The sequence below is a fragment of the Pectinophora gossypiella genome, chromosome 13, assembly GCF_024362695.1.
Source record: "Pectinophora gossypiella chromosome 13, ilPecGoss1.1, whole genome shotgun sequence".
Classification (NCBI taxonomy): Eukaryota; Metazoa; Arthropoda; class Insecta; order Lepidoptera; family Gelechiidae; genus Pectinophora; species Pectinophora gossypiella.
The window spans coordinates 15307904-15331148 of NC_065416.1; the positions used below are offsets into that span (position 1 = coordinate 15307904).

The window sequence follows — 23245 nt, forward strand, 5'->3', positions numbered from 1 at the left end:
GTTTTTGGCAGGCCTAAGGCGTTTGATGGTATTACACATCAATCTCTTGACTGACTCTTACAGTCTGCTCGAGAATTAGTAAGCAGCTGGGGGATTCTATGTTTTTCTCTCACTTCCATCCCAGCAAGGAAGTTTTGTAAATATGGAAAGTTTTATTTTAGTTAGGTATTTTTTTGTTTATTAAGTTTAGATATAATCATTTAGAATAGTTTGTAAGTTTAATATCCTTGACATGCCATGTACCCAAACTTACTCCTCGTTCGTCCTCTAAATCATAGACCAACGGAGATCTTTTAGCAACAACTTTGCATTTTATGAATTTAGGTGCTAGTTTTTTGGAAAATCTATTGTCCTTGTCGCTCTGGTAATAGGTGCGTTTCCATACGGTGTCTCCCACATTGAATTCTACGTTTTTACGACGTAAATTATAGTAGCCACTATTTCTTGAGTGTGCTTTTATTAGAGAGGCTTGCACTTTTTCAAATATTTTACGAAGCGCACCTATGTTTTCGGCATACTCGTCTCTGGGGCTGAAAATCAAATCTTCCGCAACGACTGTGTCCAAGTAATGAGACCCGCAAGTGACGAGTTCTCGCCCGTATACCAGAAATGCAGGTGTGAATCTGGTAACTTCATTCACAGAACTATTTAGGGCAAATTGTATTTTTGCAATATTTAGGTCCCAATATCGATGGTCGTTTTCAATAAAGCTTGATACGGCAACCATAATCGTTTTATTGTACCGCTCGACAGAATTAACTTGAGCAGTATACTTAGGGCAGTACTGAACGTTTGGTATCTTGTAATTAGTAAACAGTTGTTTCAAAGTATTGCTAACAAACTGTTTACCATTATCCATAAGGACAGTACTTGGAACTCCGTGAACCAGAAAGACCTGCTCCTCGAGAATCCGTGTTATAATATCAGCAGTAGCACGACGTATGGGGAAAATGAGTGTATATTTAGAGAAGCAGCACGTTACCACAAACAAGTAAGAGTTTTGACGTCTTGTTGGGGGTAGGGGTCCAACGAGATCCATGCTGATCATCTGAAAAGGTCTGGAACAATCTTTGGGTCGACCCATGACACCAAGGGTTGCGTGATTTGCATGTTTGTGAGAATTGCATGTATCGCACATGTTAACGAAGTTGGTGACGTCGCGGTGCATATTTGGCCAGAAATAGTTTAACGAGAGACGTTTGTTAGTCTTGAAGATACCGAAATGTCCAGATGTGGGTTCGCTATGATTTTTTTTAATGATGTCCTTACGCTGTTCCAGAGGAATAACCTCCTTCCACTCGAATTCTCTAGTCAAAGGGTTTAAACTCTTGACAAATCGAAACAGCTTGTTATCAGTTACTCTGTAATTTAGATAAGAAGATGGTGTATTTATGCAACCGTTGAAGATATTTAAGTACCAACTGTCCGATGTGGCAGGAACAAGATCGTTGGAGCTGGAAGGATCCGTTGTTACCGCCGAAATGGGTACAGCACGGGAAAGAAAATCTGGAACGACATTGTCCTTGCCACGTCGATGCTTTATTTCAAAATTATAGGCCGATAAACGTACGCCCCAGCGAGCTAGTCTACCGGTAGGGTTATTTAGATTTAAAAACCATTTTAGGGCGGAATGGTCTGTGAAAACAGTAAACTTCATTCCGTTTTCCAGATAGCATCGCCAATGTTCTATGGCTATCAAGACAGCGAGCGCTTCTCTTTCAGTCGCGCTATAGTTGCGCTCCTGGTTAGATAAGGATTTGCTCATATAAGCTATGACTTTCTCCTCACCATCTTGTCTCTGAGTCAAGACAGCACCAATGCCGAAGTCGCTTGCGTCAGTATGGACCTCGAATGGCTTGGAGTAGTCAGGGCAGGTAAGTATAGGGGCAGATACTAAACTACCCTTTAGTTTTGTGAAAGCTGTATTGGCCTCCGAAGACCAAACAAAGGGCGGGACATTCTTTCCCTGCGAAGTCAATTTATTAAGAGGGGCTGCGAGAGTGCTGAAATCAGGGATGAACCTCCTGTACCAAGAAGAAGCACCTATAAATCGCCGAACTTCCTTGCGATTAGTAGGTGTTGGATGGTTCACAATGGCTTCGACCTTTTCTGGGTCAGGATGAAGGCCGTTAGAGTCCACTACGTAGCCCAAGTACTTAAGTTGGCTCCTGAAAAATTGGCTTTTCTTAAAATTTATCGTCAGATTAGCTGACTTAAGTTTCTCGAGAACTCTTAGCAGAAGAGAGATATGCTTCTCAAAGGTTGGTGAGACAATAATGATGTCATCTACAAAAACGAAGACCATATTTTCAAATTCAGGGCCATAGAAGAGTACGTCCACCAAACGTTGTTGGGTAGCTGGTGCATTTGTTAGGCCGAATGGCATAGATTTAAATTGAAAGGTTCCCCTGGATGGTATGTAGAATGCCGTCTTACACCTATCTTCCTCCTTTATTAAAATTTGCCAAAAGCTCTTGGACAAATCTAAACTAGTAAGATACTTCGCATCACGCAGGTTGTCCAAAATTTCGGAGATGTAGGGAAGTCTGTAAGCGTCTTTCTTGGTGACAGCGTTTAATTTCCTACTGTCGAGACAGAAACGCAGCTCTCCATTCTTTTTAGGAGTCAGTAAAACGGGAGACGACCAAGGGCTCTCACAAGGCTCGACAACATCCTCCCTCAGCATTTCATCAAGTTGCTCTGTTAAGAGCTTTTGCTTCTCAGGTGACATACGGTAATATCTTTGACGAATGGGGGCAGCATCCCCAGTATCAATAGTATGACAAATTAAAGAAGTACGACCTAGTCCTCGTTCCTCGTAAGATATGTTCTGAAACTGAGAGATGATGTTATCTGCAGTAACCCTCTGGGCGCCTGTGAGACTATCATAGGGGCAGATGTGTGCCTGGTTAGCGGCCACATTTGCAGAAGTCAAGTCCAATTCTTTAGATAGAATGACAGAATGTAGATGTTTGGGGAAGATTCCGAACACAGTCCAGAAGTCCATTCCAAGAATAAGCGTGTTTTGAATGCTTGGAACGACGTAGATTTGCAGTGTATGAAGTTGGTTTTGAAAAGTAATAGGAAGATACATGGTGCCAATAGCATTCAGTTTATGTCCACTTGCTGAGATAAAATGTAAGGGATTATTGTGTAAAGTTAATTTGAAGCCTAATTTCTGAAAATGTAAGTGGGAGTCGTGTCCTAATATAGAAACACACGATCCACTATCCAGTAAGCCAGTTATAGTAATATCAGATATAGTTACGGTCGCATAAGGCCGTGAGTTGATATTCATATTTCGGATCGAAGTGACAGTGCAGAAGGAAAAATATTTGGAAATGTAGTCCAACCATTTATCCCAATCTTCTTTAGATTGTTTCGAAGTTGCTCCGCGGTCACTACGATCCCAAGTATTTAGTTTTTTGAATTTCCGGTATATTTGTGGCAAACAGGGCATTCGGGATATCTAACATCTTTCTTGCCGCATTTAAAACATACTGGAAAATGCGGTTCCTTACATTGACGTAGACTATGAGTTGATTTACGGCACCTGGGACAGAACACGTTGCGGGGAGACACCGCGTCAACATCGATAGAAACTGCGTTAACCGATACTGCATTGTGCTTGTTTATTTCGTGTTTATTATTATTTGTAGCATAACAGTTGCGATAGTAGTTGTTGTTTGTTGGTGGATTTTGATTATTGTACCTATTTTGATTATTATAATTATTCCTTATGTAGCTCCCAGGTGAAGTATTAGGCTGATTATAAGCAAACTCAGGTGCTAAAGTATTTGAATTTGGTTTTGGTGGTTCACGAAATTGTTTCAAACAAGATTGAACGTCTTCGTAGTTGCGACAACATTGTTTTAACGTCTCCAAATCAGTTATATTGGAAACTGCAGCAAGCGTGCTAGCGTAACAGGGACGAATGTTATGGCGAATTATTTCTAATTGGTCCTGTTGAGATAACGCTTTATCCAATCTAGCGAATAATCCATGCATTATTGATAAGTAAATTGTGATATTTTCATGTTCGCCTTGCGTACGAGCACGTATTTCAGCAAGAAGACGGTAATCGTAATCTTTTTGACCAAAGTCATTTTTCAATAGAACTACAAGTTCGTCCCATGACTCAACACGGTCTTTTACGCAACGAAACCAGTGCAGTGCATCTCCAGTAAAAATCTCGTAGGCAAATGTCAGTAATTTTTCTTTGCTAATATTTCTGACCTGAATAAATTCGTTAACCTTTTGAATGAAGGAGCGGACACAGGTTTTTCCAGAGTATTTTAGATTTGCTAATTCTGCATTTGTGGTTTTATCACAAGTGACCACAACTGCACTAGATGTGGATTTAATTTCAGATACATCGGATGTAGTTGCAGATGCGAGAGTTTTAAATTCCGAGTACTGGACCAAAAGGTTTGAGTGACATAATTTATATATTTTATCGACTTCATCAGGCACATTTTGAATTCTATTAAGACGGTGGTAGATATGATTGAGCAGATTTTCTGTTCGTAGGTATAATGTTTTATCCATTTTAGCTTTCAGATTAGCCAAATACGTCTGCGACTTTATCATAGAAGCCTTGACACCAGCCAAATCCTCTGGAGCTTCCAAATGAGACTCCAAAATGTCTTCGGCGGCCTGCTCCTTCGCCAAATCCACGATTAGCCTGCGAAGTTCAACAACCGAACTGCCACTCTTACCGCGCAATTGAACTTCATAAAGGAGTTCATCTTTCTGAAGCGATAAATATTTAATTGGACGAGACATCTCTATTACTTTATGTTTAAATTGTAATTAGTTTAGTTTTATAGTTATTTTTTGAGTAAGTGTTGCAAGTACCTGAAGTCTTAATAACTAAAACACAGGAAACGGCAGAAGGAAAATAACAAGAAAACAAATGCTACTATCAAAAGTACACAACAATTAAAACACAGGGATAGACAGAGGTTGGCAGTGCAAAATCAAATATTTCCTTCTGTGCGATGTGGTAGGTTCGATTTTGAGTTTTTAATTGTATGCAATCACCTTGAAAGAGAATTAGTTAGGTATTCCCACAAAGCAACCACAGCACACAAAAGTTGCAGTTACAATTCACTTAAAGCTAGACAAAATAATCAGACCAACACCAAAGATGACCAAAAATGCTAAAACCAGCAAAAAGGATACTCAGCTCAGTATTTCCTTAGTTGGGCGCCATTGTCACGTTCTTATCACGCGAATCAAATAGGTTGTACTTACTAGGGTAAATAAAACGGTATATAGAAATAAAACCAAGTTTATTGACATTAAATCCCTAGCAAGTACATAGATCGGATCTCTGGGTCGCAGGTAATTTGATACTGGCTGAGCACCCTTGGTGCAGTAGGAAAACTACCACTTCCCTGTAACTCTTCCCACGACGACACGGGGTACACCGGCGCGCGCAGCAGGGCAGCAGAAACGGTGGGGTAAGTACAGGACCGAAAGTGGATCCAGCGGGTTGTAGAACCCGAAAGGTGAAGCGGTAGAGGTAAGTACAGGACCGGTAGTGGGTCCTGCGGTTGTAGAACTCGAAGGGTGAACCCTGGAACCCGGAATTAGTCATTTCAAGAATTGTCCGAATTCCCAGTCTGACTGCCACATGCCGATTCCTTAGCTTGATTGAAGATGGGAAGTGGATAGCAAGCAAGCTTAGCAATCTAAGATGTGGCTGTCAGCAAATTACACACAATAAAAGTGAATTTAGCAAAATAAATTTAGAAAAAGAACAAAGAACAAGATAAATTTATGGTAGGTAGTTGTTTTTAAAAAACTATCTAACAAAATAGTAAAATTGAATATTTTAAGCTGAATAATTTTAATAGTAACGATATTAAACGTATTTTGTACATTATTATTGTTCCATTTAAGAATTATTTAAACAAGGAAAGTACTTAGGTACAAAGATAACTTTACGTTGGTTAAGTAGAATTAATTTAGAAAAATTGACAATTTAAATGTTGTTTTGAACATAAAAGATTGCTAATTATGATATAAAATAAGCACTAAAGCGTGAAAATACATTTACACGATGATTATGAAAAATGACAGTCATGCAATGAACAAAGAAAGCATGTACTAGTCTACGTTGATATTTAAACTAATAAAAATAGTAATTGCTACACTTACCCAATTAATGGGGATAACACAACACTATAAATTATTATATCGTAGACAAAATTAGTAAAAAAAAGTATTTAAAAAATATACGAGTAATCGAGGTGTTCTCGCTACAAAGGCAGAAGGATTGTGTCGAACATCCGACCGGAAGAGTAACGGCTCGGCTGTGGAATGTAGGTACGGCTACCTACGCAATGTGATAATTATTAAAGTCGTACAATATTAACGGAATTATTTTGTAAATAGCTATGTTTTGTTAAATTAATTAGTGTAAGTTTATTTATGTAATAATATTTTAGTTTTAAGCAGTAGTTTTTAAGTGTTTTCAATGATAACTTTTTGATAGTTCCTAACAGAAAAACAAGAGCAATTACACTCAGTAGTAAAACGCGGCAGGCGTTACACTAGTAAAATGAATTAAGTAGGTATATGGTTTATTTTTAACTTGATGAAAATGTTAGTTAAGGATCTCTCAATGCGTCTTATCGGGGCTTCGGGGGATGCTAGGGCTGGTAGTTATTTCTGTCAGAGAATTAGTCTGGGGATTCAGAGGGGTAATGCTGCCAGCCTGTTGGGCACCTTGCCTCGATGTGACGCATTGGAGGAGGTGTTTTATTTATAAGATGTGTTTGTTTTTGTTTTTAATTGTTTGAATAAATCTAAAATTGACTTGATGTTTTTTACCCGACTGTTGAGGAGAGTAATGTTTTTGAACGTATATATGAATGTAAGTATGTCTGTTTCTTTGTGGCTTCCTGTAGCGTAAATACCTTGATGGATTTTGATGTATGAGGTATCAATAGATTCGTCTTAATCAAGGAAGTGTCATATGATACATTTTATCCTGAAAGTCGAACGGGATATCTGTATCTGTTAACAATTTATTATCGATGAATAATTTGATAGCGCCATCTGTTGACAAGAAGCGAAAGATTTACAGTTGTTGATTCCACTACTCGACACCAGAGGGCAGGAGCAGTCATAAATTGTTCATCATCATCATCATCAGCCCATTAACGTCCCCACTGCTGTGGCACGGGCCTTTGGATGAATAGGGAGTTAAATAGTTACTTAGTAGAAAATGCTGATACTTATATATTAATCTACTTTTTCTTTAAATAAAAACAACTACTTAATGAGTTATAAATAAAACAAATGATTATTGAAGAACAAAAAACCCGACCGACCAACTTAATTGCTACCAATGAAAATACCTAAGTAACATTCTGTTAAATGTTGAAAACTTAACAACCAACCAAAATGACTATAAGTAATCCTCTGTCCTCGCCTGCGATACTTTCCATGAACATTTATAAATTATTATTTAGTTAGTCAGCATTTAGAATAAGTTTTTATAAGGCTTGTTTTCCTCTTTTTAATGTGCAGTCGGGTTTTTTGGTTTTTATAATAATATTTTTTTTTTGTTTAATTGACTTATTTGATTTGCTGCGGATAAAAAGAAATTTATTAATATTTTAAATAGTTTTAATTGTAAGAGAAAATAAGTCATAAGGTTTTTAATTTATTTTTCACAAAGTAGTAAATGCCCATTTTTATATAAAAATGGAACTTTACTAATTAGAAAAATCTCGTATTTTCTACTAAGTATTGCCAGCATCAAAGTAATTAGGAACTAAGTATTTGAAAATTCTTAAAAACTTTTGCTCATAAAACTTAACATAGGAATTTTCCTTTTATCAACTGCGAAAAGTGAAATGAGCACGACGTCTTTACAGCTTTTGACACGACATAAGTCACGTCAAAAGAAGAAACAACGTTGTTGCTGGCAACACAGGTTTAAAATATCAAGTTAGAATATTTTTGCATATGGCAATGACAATCTAAATTCAAATGACAAGCCATTCTGGCCACCGCCGCCTCCCGCGAAAGTACAAATAAATAATGGTAGTAATAATTATATTAACTAAGTAAATAAGCAGTGACTTGCTTGGGAGAACAGGGGAGCTAAAATGGCCACATCGAAGCAATTCATCTAAAAAAACAATATTGCTATTTGACATTTGTTTGCATTGCGCACTTACATTCATATGCGCAAATGTCAAATTGCAATATTGCTTTCTTAAATGAATTGCTTTGATGTGGCCATTCGCCAAAAAATTCAGATACGTCGGTCAAATTCAAATATAATATCTTTATTCAATAGGTAACATAGTTACACTTTAGTCAATTTTTACATAACAAACGTCTCATCCGCCTAAAACTACTGCAGCTTCTCACAACCTGTATAGCCGGGGAAAAGAAGCTGCAAGATAAACCTCGGCACATGGCCCTAGACGTTCTTTTATTAATATATATAAAATATTGTTATACAATTGAGTAAATTAGCTGCCTAATATCAGGTCTCAGACAATTAATCCCATGCATTCATATCTTCTGAATAATCATCAGTTCAGTTAGCGACGAAGTGAGATACTCGTAGGCCCTAAGGCTAATAGAGTGCTATCTAAAAACAGTCATCATCATCATCATTTTAAGAGCCGCGCTCTTGACGGTGTAGCATTTTCCATTCCAGTCTATCAAAGGCCAATTCCTTGACTTCCCTATAAGACACGCCGTTAACCTTCTCTTTAATCTGTTCCATGTAAGCTCTTCTTGGTCTTCCCCTTCCTCTCTTTCCTTCTAGGTTTCCTTCTATGATACTTTTAATAAAAAAAGTACACGAATTATAGTCCAATATAGTGCTTTAGAATTCCGAATGAATTCATGCAACACTCGTAACGGTTAACCAGTGTCGCGAACCAGTGTTTTCGAACGCGATATTTTCACAATTTTAGACGAAACAAACCAATACGTCCAAATTAATATTTCACCCTGCTATGCAACTAAAATATTTTATTCAAATACGTATGCGTGAGAATTTATCGGCTGCAGAAGAGCAACATAATAGAATAGAATAGAATAGAATAGAATAGAATATGTTTATTTATCAAAAAACTTAAACATGTATACATTACTGGCGGACCCCGCACTAGGGAAACCCTGTATCGCGGAGGTCCTGAACATTTGTTATTACCAAACATATTTAAATAAACCGGCGAGCTAGCCTTTCATAACAGTACTATTATAAGATATTAATATACAATTTAGAATAAACAAAAGTAAGTAATAGAAAACAATAAAAGACTTACATTTTATATGGCACATTTCACGACAAAGAAGAAGATAAAAGTGCAATAAAAAAATAGAACTGAAAACTTAAAAAACTAGTTAATAGAACATAATAGAAAATAGTAATGAAATGAGTGTCTTGTGATGTGAGGTGTCAGTGTGCGTGATTGTGAGAATGTGGATGAATGTTTGTGTGTATGTGAGTGTGTGTGTGTGTGTGAGTGTGTGTGTGTGTGAGTTAGAGTACGTATAAAGTGTTACGATAGAGACTTAATTATGTTTTCCGTATCGTCATACGATAGCTTAGACAGCCAATTTTTAATTTTAGTCTTAGCCTCACGTTGGTTGCAGCGTTGAATATTGCAGTATTTGGCTACCTGGTTATAAATGTAAGGCTGCATGAATTCTGGTAATTGACGGGCAAATGATGTATTAACTTGAGGGAGTATGACTCTAAACGTACGTTTTTTTAAAAGATCCTCAAAGTCTTGTGATCTAGTGCATTTGTTTGCTGTTTGTAATTTACACTCACAGTTTACATTAGTTATTATTTTTAAACGAATTCAAAAAAGGAAGGAAGTTATTATTTTTTCTATCATGTGGGTTGTGAGGTGGAGTACCAACCTCATGAACCCTAGTGTCAGGGTTACTATTGGCACTTACCCCAATTGGGATATAGTTATGAATTTATGTTACATATGTCGTGGCCAGATCATAGAATTGATCATTTCATGATGTGCTCGATCATTTCATGAAATGGTCACATTTCATGAAATAGAATATCATTCGTTGGCCACATCATGATGTGGTTTGGCCAGATCAATGAACACAAAACGTTTAACGATATGAGCAACTAAATGCATGATTACTTCATGATATGGCCAATAGTTGGCAATCATATCGTAAAATTAGTAACATTATCCACCGATAGTGGCGCTGGTGTCGATTATACTTAAAACTTGATTGATATTATAATCGATGAATCAATGTTACTGTTCAATTTTCCATATCGAATAGGTACATAATTTTGAACCTAAGAAATTAATCGACTATTCGCATTTCTATTACACCACATAGCATGGGCACCGCATTAACGATATGGCCAAACGTTGATTGATATATCATTAAACGTTGACGTTTCAACGATTTGGTCAACTTACGTTGGCCATTTCATGAAATATGACCATGTCATGAAATGGTCGACCACATCATGAAATGATCAATTTTACGATCTGGCCACGACACATACATACTTTACGATGTGTATTATTTCACTCGTACACATAAGATCCGTGTTACGTTTCCCCACCATCAACTCTCCGAATATGATAATAAGAGAGTAATTTGAAAAGGCAACAATAAGAACATGAAAGCGTCCCTTGACCGAGTTTCGACCTAATTTCACGGAGCGAGGAAACGCCAACTTTTTACATTATAATTATTATAGATTTTAAGATCATTTGCTTATTTCGAGATTTTTAAAACATTAAAAATGTTGTTTTAAGTTTACGCGGTTATTATCATAATTAAAACACATAATAACAGGTTCTTACCGCGTTTAAAGCAGGGATATGAGACTACCTATAATAAATACTTAATAAAAATAAAAGAAATAAATATCGGGAGTCTCATATCCCTACTTTAAACGCGGTAAGAACCCGTTATTATGTGTTTTAATTAATAAAGATGTTGACCAAATTGGAGACGTCCTTAGAATAGGTTTAGTACGATCTACTCGGAACCGGCGTGCGTGTATGAAGCGATTGATGAATGTGGAGGAAGCAAGAGAAGTGTGTCAGGATTGAAGCGAATGGAATTCTATAGTGGGAAATAGGCGTGAGTTTACTCATCCTCTCGCTAGCGTTATCCCGTCTTTCAGAGTCCGCTAACCTAACATGAAAATTTGATATATTTATCGGATTTTTACAAAAGCGACTGTCTGTCTGACCTTCTGACCCGGGAAGACAAAACCAGCCCAATACAGATTAAGTCACATACCTCCGAAACGCTTGTTAGGAATGTGAGAAAATACATTCCGCACGATGTTTTATGTGTTAGTCATTTATGATTCAAACATGGATTCGAAAATAAGTTCGAAGATCATTGTTGTAGATAGGCCCGTACTGGCATTTGAACCTGCGGCCGCACAGTGACAGACAAGCATTCTTTCGACTAGGCTACTACGGCTCAACGGTTGGTGCTGATTCGACTTACAAAATTTAGCCTCGGTGGTCTAGTGGTTAGAGCTTTCAAATTCAAATTCAAATTCAAAAATATCTTTATTCAGTAGGTAACATAGTTACACTTTGAATCGTCAATTTTTACATAACGAACGTCTCATCCGCCTAAAACTACTGCAGCTTCTCACAACCTGTATAGCCGGGGAAAAGAAGCTGCAAGAAAAACCTCGGCACAGGGCCCTAGACGTTCTTTAAAAAAAATAAAAATAAACATAAAATATTGATATACAATTGAGTAATTTAGCTGCCTAATATCAGTTCTCAGACAGTTAATCCCATGCATTCATATCTTCTAATATTTATATCTTCATATACATTTATATCTTCTTTGGGCTCACAATCAGAAGGTCCGGGTTCAATTCTCGATGGGGACATTGTCTAAATCACTGATAATATCCTTTATTTGGTAAGGATTGAATCACTTGATTGTCCGAAAAAGTAAGATGACTCCGTGATTCGGAAGGCACGTTAAGCTGTTGGTCCCGGACTACTAGCCCAAGCACCTCCACCAATCCCCACTGGAACAGCGTGGTGGAGTATGCTCCATAACCGGTTGGTTGGGGGGAGGTTTGTGCCCAACAGTGGGACGTATATAGGATGTTTATGTTATGGTATGATAAATATTATGAATTTTACCAGTGCAAGGAAGAAATTGACCGTTTTTTAAACAAATAATTCCGTTTCATCTCATTCGCTTTCAAAAGATTTTTATGAATCGCCACCCTCCCCTCTCTCTAAAATTATAATGTAAAGGTTCTAATGAAAATATTGTTTTAACGTAGAACGGCTACGGCGTAGTACTACGCTACGCCCGTAGCGATTCCGGAAAATCGTGCTTCGCCTCTTTCATGATATGAAAATTTGATTAGTATTTTATTTTGTGTCATATTTTGTGGGTACTTTTGTGTATTTGAAGTACCTTTGTATAAAAGAAGTTTTAGGTTTAATAGTTTGCCGAATTTTTTTTGACGTGACTTATTGTAGATTTGCCGCATTAATTACTTGGCCGGAGTTGTTTACCGTAGACAGGGAAAGGGTAATCTACAATGATTTACTAAATTCAAATTCAAAAATATCTTTATTCAGTAGGTAACATAGTTACACTTTGAATCGTCAATTTTTACATAACGAACGTCTCATCCGCCTAAAACTACTGCAGCTTCTCACAACCTGTATAGCTGGGGAAAAGAAGCTACAAGAAAAACCTCGGCACGGGGCCCTAGACGTTCTTTAAAAAAATAAAAGTAAAAAAATTGTCTTTTAGCCTATTATCTTTAATTTTATCCTTTAGGATAATAATAATCAATTAATCGACTTGTAAGACGAGCTGGGCTAACATACACAACGTCATAAAATTAACGATCGATTCAATAAATTTTATCGAAATCGATAAGTTTGTTTTTTCCCTAACGTGCGTGTCACATGATTTTGTTTGTATTTTGACAAAACGACATGACTTATTTGGGTTCAAAAAAACTGGATTTAAAATAAAAAGAAAAGAAAGGAAAACATGAAACAGTAGGACTAGGGCCCTGTGCTGGGAGTTTTTCTGGCCACGTCTTTCCCTCAGCGTTACAGATTCCGATGTGGTAGTAGTTTTACAGCTAGTTACATAATATGTAATTTAATTTTTTGACGTTCGAAAAGCGCTAACTTTGTAAGCCAATTTTGAAAAATAAATATTTTTGAATTTGAATTTTCACATATTAGCACCAATCGACAAAACAACATAATTATATCGTCAGAATCGATAAAATGACCGTGACAAAATTTTATCACGCTGCGGACGTTAGCGCTACTGAACGATAAACAGTAAGAAACATACATTTTTTGTTTCTTCCATCTCTGAGACATTTGATTCTCTTTTCTTCTCTTTCTAACGATTATTACGACTTGGAATCACATTAAGATAGAGACATTCCAGACTCTATTCAATTGTCGACCGAATTACAATGTGTAACTTAGTTAATAGTATAGAAATTGACACTAGAAATTGACTTGGAATACAGACGTATTTTAAGTCACAATATCCTGTGTTTCAGCTTTCTTATCGGGGAGTGCAGGTTCGATCCCAGTTCCGTACTTGCACCAATGAGTTATTAATTTATCTTTAGGCCTCTATATACCAAAAATAACTGCTTTCGAATTACTATAGAACTAACTAACTGCTTTAGAATTATTAGAGCAAACCCATCTTAATAAAAAAATAAAAAATACTACTCCTCCTAAATTAGCCCTCCAAAAATTCCACAAAAATAGATATGTTACACTTTGATATATCTACAACCGGCACGTTTGGAAAGTTTGTGGCATATTAAATTTTAAATATTCTAAAAAAACTGATTACATGTGACTCTACCTACCCTATTAGGGATTCTGGGCGTGAGTTTATGTATGTAATACATATTTAATAAAAAAGTATCCACGGGGCAAGGCTTTTATTAATATTATTAGAATAAAATCAAAGTTTATGTTCTCGATAAGACGCGACATGTCGTAAAATACCGGACATGTGAATTTGAAGGCAATGTGTTACCAAAGACCCGAAAAATCCACGCCTGTAAACCCAAAGGAGACTAGCAGAGACACAAGTAATCAATACATAACAAACCGTATTGGATGAATATCAAAATGTGCCAAGTTTGGTGGCGAACTATCATATTACTTTTTCGTGAAAAATTGGGTTCCGACATGAAAAGGATAGTTCTAGCTACGAGGTAACTTGTTCCTCTAAACAACTAGAACCATTCTTTTTCATGTCGGAAAAAATAAATTATAGAAATTAAATTAATTAATTAAAATACATAATACTCAACATACATAACTACACAATTGCATAATGAGATGTACATGTTACTGTAAATGCTCGAACTACGGCAAATCTTAAGATTTAAGTGTAAGTCTTAGGATTTACCGACATGAGTTGGTAAATGTAAATATTTCTGAAAATACGACGATTTTTTCGAACTTTTATCATTCGAATTCAGTATATTGTGCAGTAAAGCTTCGCCAAGTGTGTGTCGCCTCTACGTGACAGGGACTGCTCTAAAGAAAGATGCAGGATCTGGCAGGAACGGGTACACCTCCCAAAACCTTTTGTTCCGCCGTCCGAGAGACCTCCGCCAGGTCTTGATTTGCCTTGGCTTACCTGGAAGTCTCTAAATAGACTTCGGACTCAGGTGGGCCGAAGTAAGGACAATTTGTACAGGTGGGGTTTCTCGGATGGTTCGGACTTAAAGTGCAAGTGCGGCACTGTTCCCCAAACGATGGAACATCTTACATCGTGTCCTGCGTGCCCGAACACCTGTACGCAGGAGGATCTGATAGCGCCATACTTGTTGCCAAGTTTTGGGCCGATACAATTTAAGATAAGAAGAAGAAGTATATATTATATATATATATATATATATATATATATTTATTTATTTAGTTCGGAAAACAAAGAGAGAGAGAGTGTGTATTGTGCTAGGTTTTACCACTGTCAGCTGGTAGATGTTGGTTTTAAGAATAAAACAATGAGTAATTCTTAATTATTTACTTTAATGAACTATTAGACAAAACAGGTACATAGTATTATAAAGGTATTCATCATCGCCAGCCCATTAACGTCCCCACTGCTGGGGCACGGGCCTTCCCTATGGATAGATAGGAAGATCGGGCCTTAAACCACCACGCGGGCCCAGTGCAGATTGGTGGTTATTAACGACTGCTAATGCAGCCGGGACCAACGGCTTAACGTGCCTTCCGAAGCACGGAGGAGCTCGAGATGAAAACTTTTTTTTTGTGGTCACCCATCCTATGACCGGCCTTTGCGAAAGCTTAACTTCAACAATCGCAGACCGAGCGCGTTTACCGCTGCGCCACCGAGCTCCTCATTATAAAGGTATTATATGATAGTAATAAGTACAAACTAATACCAACTTATTTAAATTATTTTGAAAAAAAAAACACATAACGTATAATGCGCTGAGTAGGTTATGAAATGTTTTGTTTTTCAACATTTACCGTGTCATTAAGCGAAAGTTGATGGTAGGGCTGGCAGAGGAAGACCGAGAAGGACTTATGATGACCAAATTGGAGATGTCCTTAAAAAAGGTTCAATACGATCTACTCTGAACCGGCGTGCGTGTATGAAGCGATTGATGAATGTGGAGGAAGCAAGAGAAGTGTGTCAGGATCGAAGCAAATGGAATTCTATAGTCTCTGCTTACCCCGGTGGGAAATAGGCGTGAGTTTATGTATGTATGTATGTATGTACCGTGTCATTAATGTAAATCCTAAGATTTACCAACGCAATGGTGGTAAAAGTTCGAATCGCAAACCTTTTGGGACATTTACCATTAGGAATTGGAAGATCTTAAGTTTTACTGGAATATCTTAGGATTTACTGCAGTTCGAGCTTTTACAGTGACATACATAATTATTTGAAAATATACATACATACAGTCATGAGCAATATAATTTACCCACTTTAGGACACTGTCGCACTAACATATTTGACATTTAGCGAGACTTACACTTCAATTTGTCAAAAAAGTTAATGTGACATGGTACCAAAGTGTATACATATTAATGCTCGTGACTGCACATAGCTTTTTGCTTCGCCGCAGTCGAGTAAATAGATAAAAGAACTAAGGCTCAGGTGTCACCTTGATAAGGGAGGGTCTCTCTGTAACACACTCCATCATACTACCCCATTGAGTATTAGAGGTTTATACTAATCATATTTTTGACAGAGGGTCTGCCCTATCTAAACCCCGATACTGACCCCACCAGGGTGGTTGACTGGCAACTGGGCACCCTATTATGATTCTTCTTCTTCTATCATGTGGGTTGTGAGGTGGAGTACCAACCTCATCAACCCTGGTGTCAGGATTACTATTGAGCCGCCAAAGGCCCCTGACATGGCTTATGTAACGACTACTTACTTACATCAGCAACTAGTAACCGGGACACGTGCCTTCCGAAGCACGGATCATCTTACTTTCGGACAATCTGGTGATCAGCCAGTAATGTCCTAACCAAACTAGGGACCACAAAGTGTTTTTTGTGATATGTCCCCACCGGGAATCGAACTCGGGACCTCCGGATCGTGAGCCTAACGCTCAACCACTGGGCCACGAAGGCCGTTGAATAATGATAATTGTTATAGAATACAATAAATTACTGAAGCGTATTAACCAACGCATCGAAAACCCAACATCAAAGAACAGATTACAATCAACCACTACACACGTACCTACTTGCATAAGCACTCATTATACGTCGCACACGGCCGAAAACAAAGGCAGAGCATAAAATTAAATAATTACAACATCTACCCATAGTTCGTTAGAAAGGGATAATGGTAAAAATGTATCGCGCTTTCGTAAGGGTGGGTACCCCTCCCCACACCCGCGAATTTTTCGCCCGTTTGTTCGTTTAGCGGGATTCGATCCCGCAATCAGGGGGTAGGAGGCATTTTTTGGACCCCTCCCCTCACCCCCGTAAATTGGAGCATATAATTTTTATTACGGCAGTGTCGTATGTGGCGTTAGAGTCGTCATCATGCGGATGTTTTCGCCCAGTGTTTTTAGGCCTCACTGGGATAGATGAAATAGCACGCATTTGTCTAGTTGGCTAGACGAGAATTGGGTTCAATATTGGCTGGTTGGGTTCTCAATTTGTAAAAAGGAAACGTATACATTTTATTTATTTATTTATATTATTTTATTTAAGGAAAACACAGCTTATAATAACACATTAGGTAGTACAGTAGCCGATTAAATTTTCACCAAAAATGCATGCAATTGTATACAAAAAAAATACGTATGATAAATAAAATAGAAAATGAATGACAAGAGAAAGGACATAATAATATTCTTCGTGAGTTCAGAATACCTTTGAGTACCTACTCTCCATTACTGAGATATACGTCAATGAGTAAATTACTAATTAAAAAAGAATAGGTACTTATTACATACATGAAATCACGCCTATTTCCCGTTGGGGTAGGCAGAGACCGCGGAATTCCAATTACTACGATCTTGATATACCATTTTCGCTTCAAAAACATTGTAAATAGAGACAAAAAAAGAGTAAAAAGAAAACATAGTAATTTAAAAAACTTATCACATAAACACACCTATGTAATGCCAAAGGAGAACTAAACTAGACCAAAAAAAAAAACAAAAGTATATTTATAATTATGCGATAAATCTCATAATTACCGTTCCGGAATATGTTATGGCTGAGGAGAAAAAACGGTGCGGGAAATAATTGGCCAACATTATAAAAATAATATATATTCTAAGTAAATAAAAATAAACAAGCGCTACTGCTGCTACCTGTGAAATAAAAATAAAATAAAACCAACCAGATACAAAAAACAACCCAAACTACGATGGCAGAAAAATTAAATCACTCTCAATTATTTTTCAAACACCGAACCATTCCACAACTACACAACACGAAAAAAAAAACACAAACTAGTTCACAAAAAAAGCTTTTAAACCAAAATATGAAAACGAAACCGTTTGATGAATGAAGTTCCAGTCGGCCATCGAACTGAAACCTGAAAAATTCAGCTGAAAAATCCGTGAACACATGTGTTCTAAATTCTCTTTTTTTCAGTACGTTGTGAATGGGGCTCATTCAGGCTATAAAAAACGTCCTAAAAGTCGTCAGAATTCACTCTCGCTGTCTGCCGGCACAAAATGTCGACGTGTACCCTATTGAGGCTTCGCTTTGGTTCAGTCTGGGACCTGGTTTCAACTCAGGTCCTTTGGGAAACATGGACATGGGTTTTAGGATTTATTAAGAACTTATTAATAATTATTATTGAACTTAATAATACTTTTCATCAAAATAATCGAAACACTTCCGAATTTTTGTTTATAAACACGAGATTAATTTAATTTTAAATTTGGAACATTAAAATATTAAGAATTAAAAACTTCTTAATTCCCAGCGCAAAATTTCATGTATTTTTTCTTTTTTTTTTTGGAAATGTAAGTACTTAGTTTTTTTTTTATTCCATAGATTTCTTGGACTAGGATTAAATAAAATTAAGTTGCTTGTCATTGCATGCATATATAATATCATACTTATCTTATATCATACTTACAATGTATATATATGTAATCCGTGTCTGTGGTGTCTTAAATAATAAATGTTTGTTTCTTTCTTTCTTACTTAAGTACATAAATAGAGAAATAACGCAATATAATATACTTTATTGAAAAAACTAATGGTACATACAGCACAGTAAGGGATCTTTATAGACAAGGGGTTGTTGTACATCCGTGAGTTATAAATAAAATAATATATAAAACAGCCTACAACAACCAACTGGGGGGCATACAACATACTCCACAGCGCTGCTCCACTGCGACTTAGTGGAGATGTTTAGCGACTAATAGCCGGGACCATTTTACATGAAACTAAAATAAAATCGTTTTAACACATTATAGGTATGTTTAGTAAAAAACAAGCTAGTATAAAAACTCTATACAAAGCATGACAGCAACTCGGAATCCTATGTCATTTTTCCCCATGGCACCGATTAAAAATTCATCCAAGCCATCCCATCTGCCCCTTTGGTGGCAATAATGATTTATGGGGTTATCCCTAGAAGCAATTTTATTTTAGAATCCAGTAGTTTTTACGATGAATATTATGCGGATATAAATTTTATGATTGTGTCGTTATTTTTTTCCTGTTTTTTTTTTAATGCAGGTTTATTGGGTAGTTTTGGGACTTTACCTCGGGGACTTGAGAGGGGTAAGAAAACCTGCAGTAGTTAAATTCTTTGGCCAAGTTATGATACAAAATATAGGTACGTCTTTATTCAAATAAAGTAAGATAAGGTATGTATTGCATTCTTGATGTTATTACAGAGGTCTTAAAAGTAAGTAAAGGAAAGTAAGGGCACTACAACATAGTCAACACATGTAGGTTTACTTAACTTAATATTTAATACATAATGAAAATAAAAAATAAGAATAAAAATAATATTTTCTTATTATATAATATTCCCTTAAAAAAAGACTATCTCTATTGGTGATAGGTTGGTAACCCGATTTCGTTTATATTTTATTATTAATCTTAGGATTTTAAGGGAAACTATTTTCACAGTCTATTAATTTCTTAACAATATTCCAATGTTTCCAATCTTCGAAATCAACTGTATTAAGAAAACAATAGACTCAAATAAGTAAATTAACTACTTCAATTTATTTAAATCATCATCATCATCAGCTCATTAACGTCCCCACTGCTGGGGCACGAGCCTTCCCTATGGATGGATAGGGAGAACGGGCCTTAAACCATCACGCGGGGCCAGTGCGGATTGATGGTTATTAACGACTGCTAATGCAGCCGGGACCAACGGCTTAACGTGCCTTCCGAAGCACGGAGGAGCTCGAGATGAAAACTTTTTTTTGTGGTCACCCATCCTATGACCGGCCTTTCCGAAAGTAGCTTTACTTCAACAATCGCAGACCGAGCGCGTTAACCGCTGCGCCACCGAGCTCCGAGTAAATTTAAATAAACCAAGGGAAAGACATAACCGTAGTTTAGCAAATTAATTGTATGAAATAAAAGTTAGGTCAAACTACGAACAGGATTTGAACCCGTGACCGTTTAATTACGATCTCTTCTCCGGTTTCCGTTACATCGAGGGTCGGAAGAAGCCCTATTCTTATATTACTATAAATAGTTCGCCTTTCCGCTAGTATTACACTAAATTATTAATAGTGACTATGTAAGTGATAAATTATACCAATTACTTTTGCCAAAAACAACATAGGCATACAATGGTGCTAATCCCTGTAAACAGCATCTAATTTTATTTTAAGTTATATCTGTCATCTTCTTATGCGCCTAAAAGGAAAGGGACGGGTAATCGACAAGCAAAAAATTTAAGGAACACACGTCTAAAAATTTTACATTGGCCAATAACCCGACAGAATTATGTTGACAGCACACGTCAAACGGTTTGCATACCATGGAGATACCTTTTTGATTCGCCCGGGTGAAAAACCCGTTTTTTTAATTCATTTAAGTACTCATTCTTCCTAAAATTAAGAGCTGTCAGTCATCCGTCCCTTTCTTTTTCGGCGGATAAGAAAATGACAGGTATAACTTAAAGTAAAATTAAGGGGTGTCTGCAGGAATCGGGGCCATTGTAGGAGCACTTGTAAATTGTACGTAATATTATAACATACATACATACATAAACTCACGCCTATTTCCCACCGAGGTAAGCAGAGAATATGGAATTCCATTTGCTTCGATCCTGAAACACTTACCTTGATTCATCAATCGTTTCATACACGTAGTAGATAGTGCTGAAACATTTCTTAGGACATCTCCAATTTGGTCAATGTACGTCAAAAAACAATAAAAAAAAAACTTTATTGCACACACAGGAAATATAAAACAAAAGAGAAATGTAAAGTGACGACCTTATTTCTAGGTAGGAATATCTATCATCAATTTTATATTATTTTTTTAAATAGATAAACAATAAAAATTTTTAAAAAAACAATAATAATAATAATACATATATTTAATAGATCTAATTTTATAATAGATTTAGATTTAGATAAATTATGAAATTCTAATAACTAAATAAAGACTTAATAACTAATATTGTCAAAAAACAATTTCTTTATAACCTATTTAATATTTATTATTGATTTTATAATCCCCCCAATAATATATAAATAAATAAAAAAAACAATAATAATATTAATATATATATTTAATAGATTAAATTTTATAATAGATTTTATGGTGATTAAATGAAGTAAGGAGAATTGAGTAGTTTCTCAAAGGTAAATTATGAAATTCTGACTACTAAATAAAGAAAGATTTAATATTGTCGAAAAACATTTTCTTTATAACCTATTTATGAATAGTAATTAAGAAAATATTAATAATAAGTCCGACATTTTATCACGTTTTTCTATGACGTCACAGTGCATTTTCATACAAATTCCGTAACAATTTCGTGTTTTGACGTTTAGTAAAAAGTAACTGATTTGACTAAATAATTTGATGTTTAGATGGTTTGGACTTGTGGAGAGAATGAAACAGCGGATGTAAGTGGTAGAGTTGAAGAGGAAGGCCTAGGCATCTACTGCGATCAAATTCAGGATGTTTTAAAGAAAGGCCATGTAATTTTTTTGGCGAGTTTGCTTTTTTCATGTCATATAGATATTAAGTTGTTATTTGCAAAAACCTATAATTGACTTATTGTATAGTTATAACGTAATCTATTATTTCTTCATAAAATAAAATGTCAAGAGCACTCTAATGCATCGTGCAACGTCTTTGATAAGAGTTGTAGAAGCGATTTTTTTTTCTTTTTTTTTGACGTTACTTATTGTAGGTTTGCCGCAGATGGCATTAACTACTTGGCCGGACAAATGGGGAGCGCTGAAGGCTCTCACCAAGTGATGTGTCAGGATTGTAGTAAATGGAATTCCGTGGTCTGTGTCAAAAGATCTTATGTGTGCTTATATGTTTTATGGCGATAAACTTGAGATAGAAAAAAACCGAGTTAAATTTCCTGCGTGTTAAAAGTAGATAGAAAACAGTCGTTTAAGTGTCTAATTATCTTGTCTAAAAAAATGTACTTACGGAGGCAAATATCTTTTTTATTTTCAAATTTATTTTCTTTTTTTTTTAGTGGGCAACATAGTTACACTTTCAGTCGTTAATTTTTAAATAAGGATAGTCTCATCCGCCTAAAACAGCAGCAGCAACCACAACCTGTACAGCCGGGGAAAAGAAGCTGCAAGAAAAACCTCGGCACAGGTTGACGTTCTTAAAGAAAACATAAATTTAAAATTTTGCCGAAATACTTAATTAAAACCTTTAACGTCTAAGTACATCTCCGTACAACTCAATTTCAAATATCTATTAGAAGAAGCGTAAGATATATCAAACACAGTTGTATATAAGTCAGAGTAGGCACTCTCTCCACCTCATTATGTTCCATCTTCGCAATTTTCTTACTCCACCATCGTATATGCGCACATTAGCGACCTTCTCTGTGTGCGTACCCCTTAAATTATTTCGACATATGCAAATTTGTGCGCACGTACAGATGTCGGCATAGATAAACGCGCAGACAGGACGTTTGTGCCTACAAACGATTTATAAGATCCACATCAATAATTTAAAAGCCACGCTCTTGTCGGTGAATTCTCCATTCTTGTCTATCAAAGACCAATTCCTTCACCTCCTTATAAGACACGATGTTCACCTTTTCCTTGATCTGTTCCATATAAGCTCTTCTTGGTCTTCCCCTTCCTCTCTTTCCTTGCAGCTTCCCTTGATAATTTATTTCTTTTAATTACACATCTGATTTGACCATTATAGACGGCGATACGGCTCACTACCTATGACGTTGGTCTAATAGAAAGCTCGGTGAAGTGTGGGTACAGTCATGAGCAATATAATGTACCCAGTTTAGGACTCTGTCGCACTAACTTATTTGACATTTAGTGTTACAGTTCAATTTGTCAAAAAAGTTAATGTGACATGGTACCAAAGTTTATGCATATTAATGCTCGTGACCGTACTTAGTTTCTCATGCGATGAAATCTCTGACTAATCCAATTGGGATATAGTCAAAAACTGATGTTATGTTATAATATGTTGTTTTACAATATCATAAATTAGTATATCCGGGACTACGCCCTCAGTCTAACAGAGATAAACAACACCGC

General features: G+C 36.3%; 2 protein-coding genes and 1 long non-coding RNA gene across 5 annotated transcripts in view; 2 read left to right on the forward strand and 1 right to left on the reverse strand.

The window, feature by feature from the left end:
* The window catches only part of LOC126372119 (ATP-dependent RNA helicase DDX42), a 329796-nt gene extending 319046 nt beyond the window's left edge, over window positions 1-10750 (forward strand). The window contains exon 16 of the transcript XR_007567116.1: window positions 10741-10750. The gene's annotated coding sequence lies outside the window, so the exon portion shown is untranslated. The remainder of the gene's footprint in view (window positions 1-10740) is intronic.
* The window catches only part of LOC126372161 (broad-complex core protein isoforms 1/2/3/4/5), a 167783-nt gene that overhangs the window by 72069 nt on the left and 72469 nt on the right, over window positions 1-23245 (forward strand). The window lies entirely within an intron of this gene.
* LOC126372213 (uncharacterized) lies at window positions 11545-22329 on the reverse strand. The gene is made up of 2 exons (XR_007567133.1): window positions 22284-22329; window positions 11545-11656 (listed from the first exon to the last, which is right to left on the reverse strand). It is a non-coding gene; the product is annotated as an uncharacterized LOC126372213 (long non-coding RNA).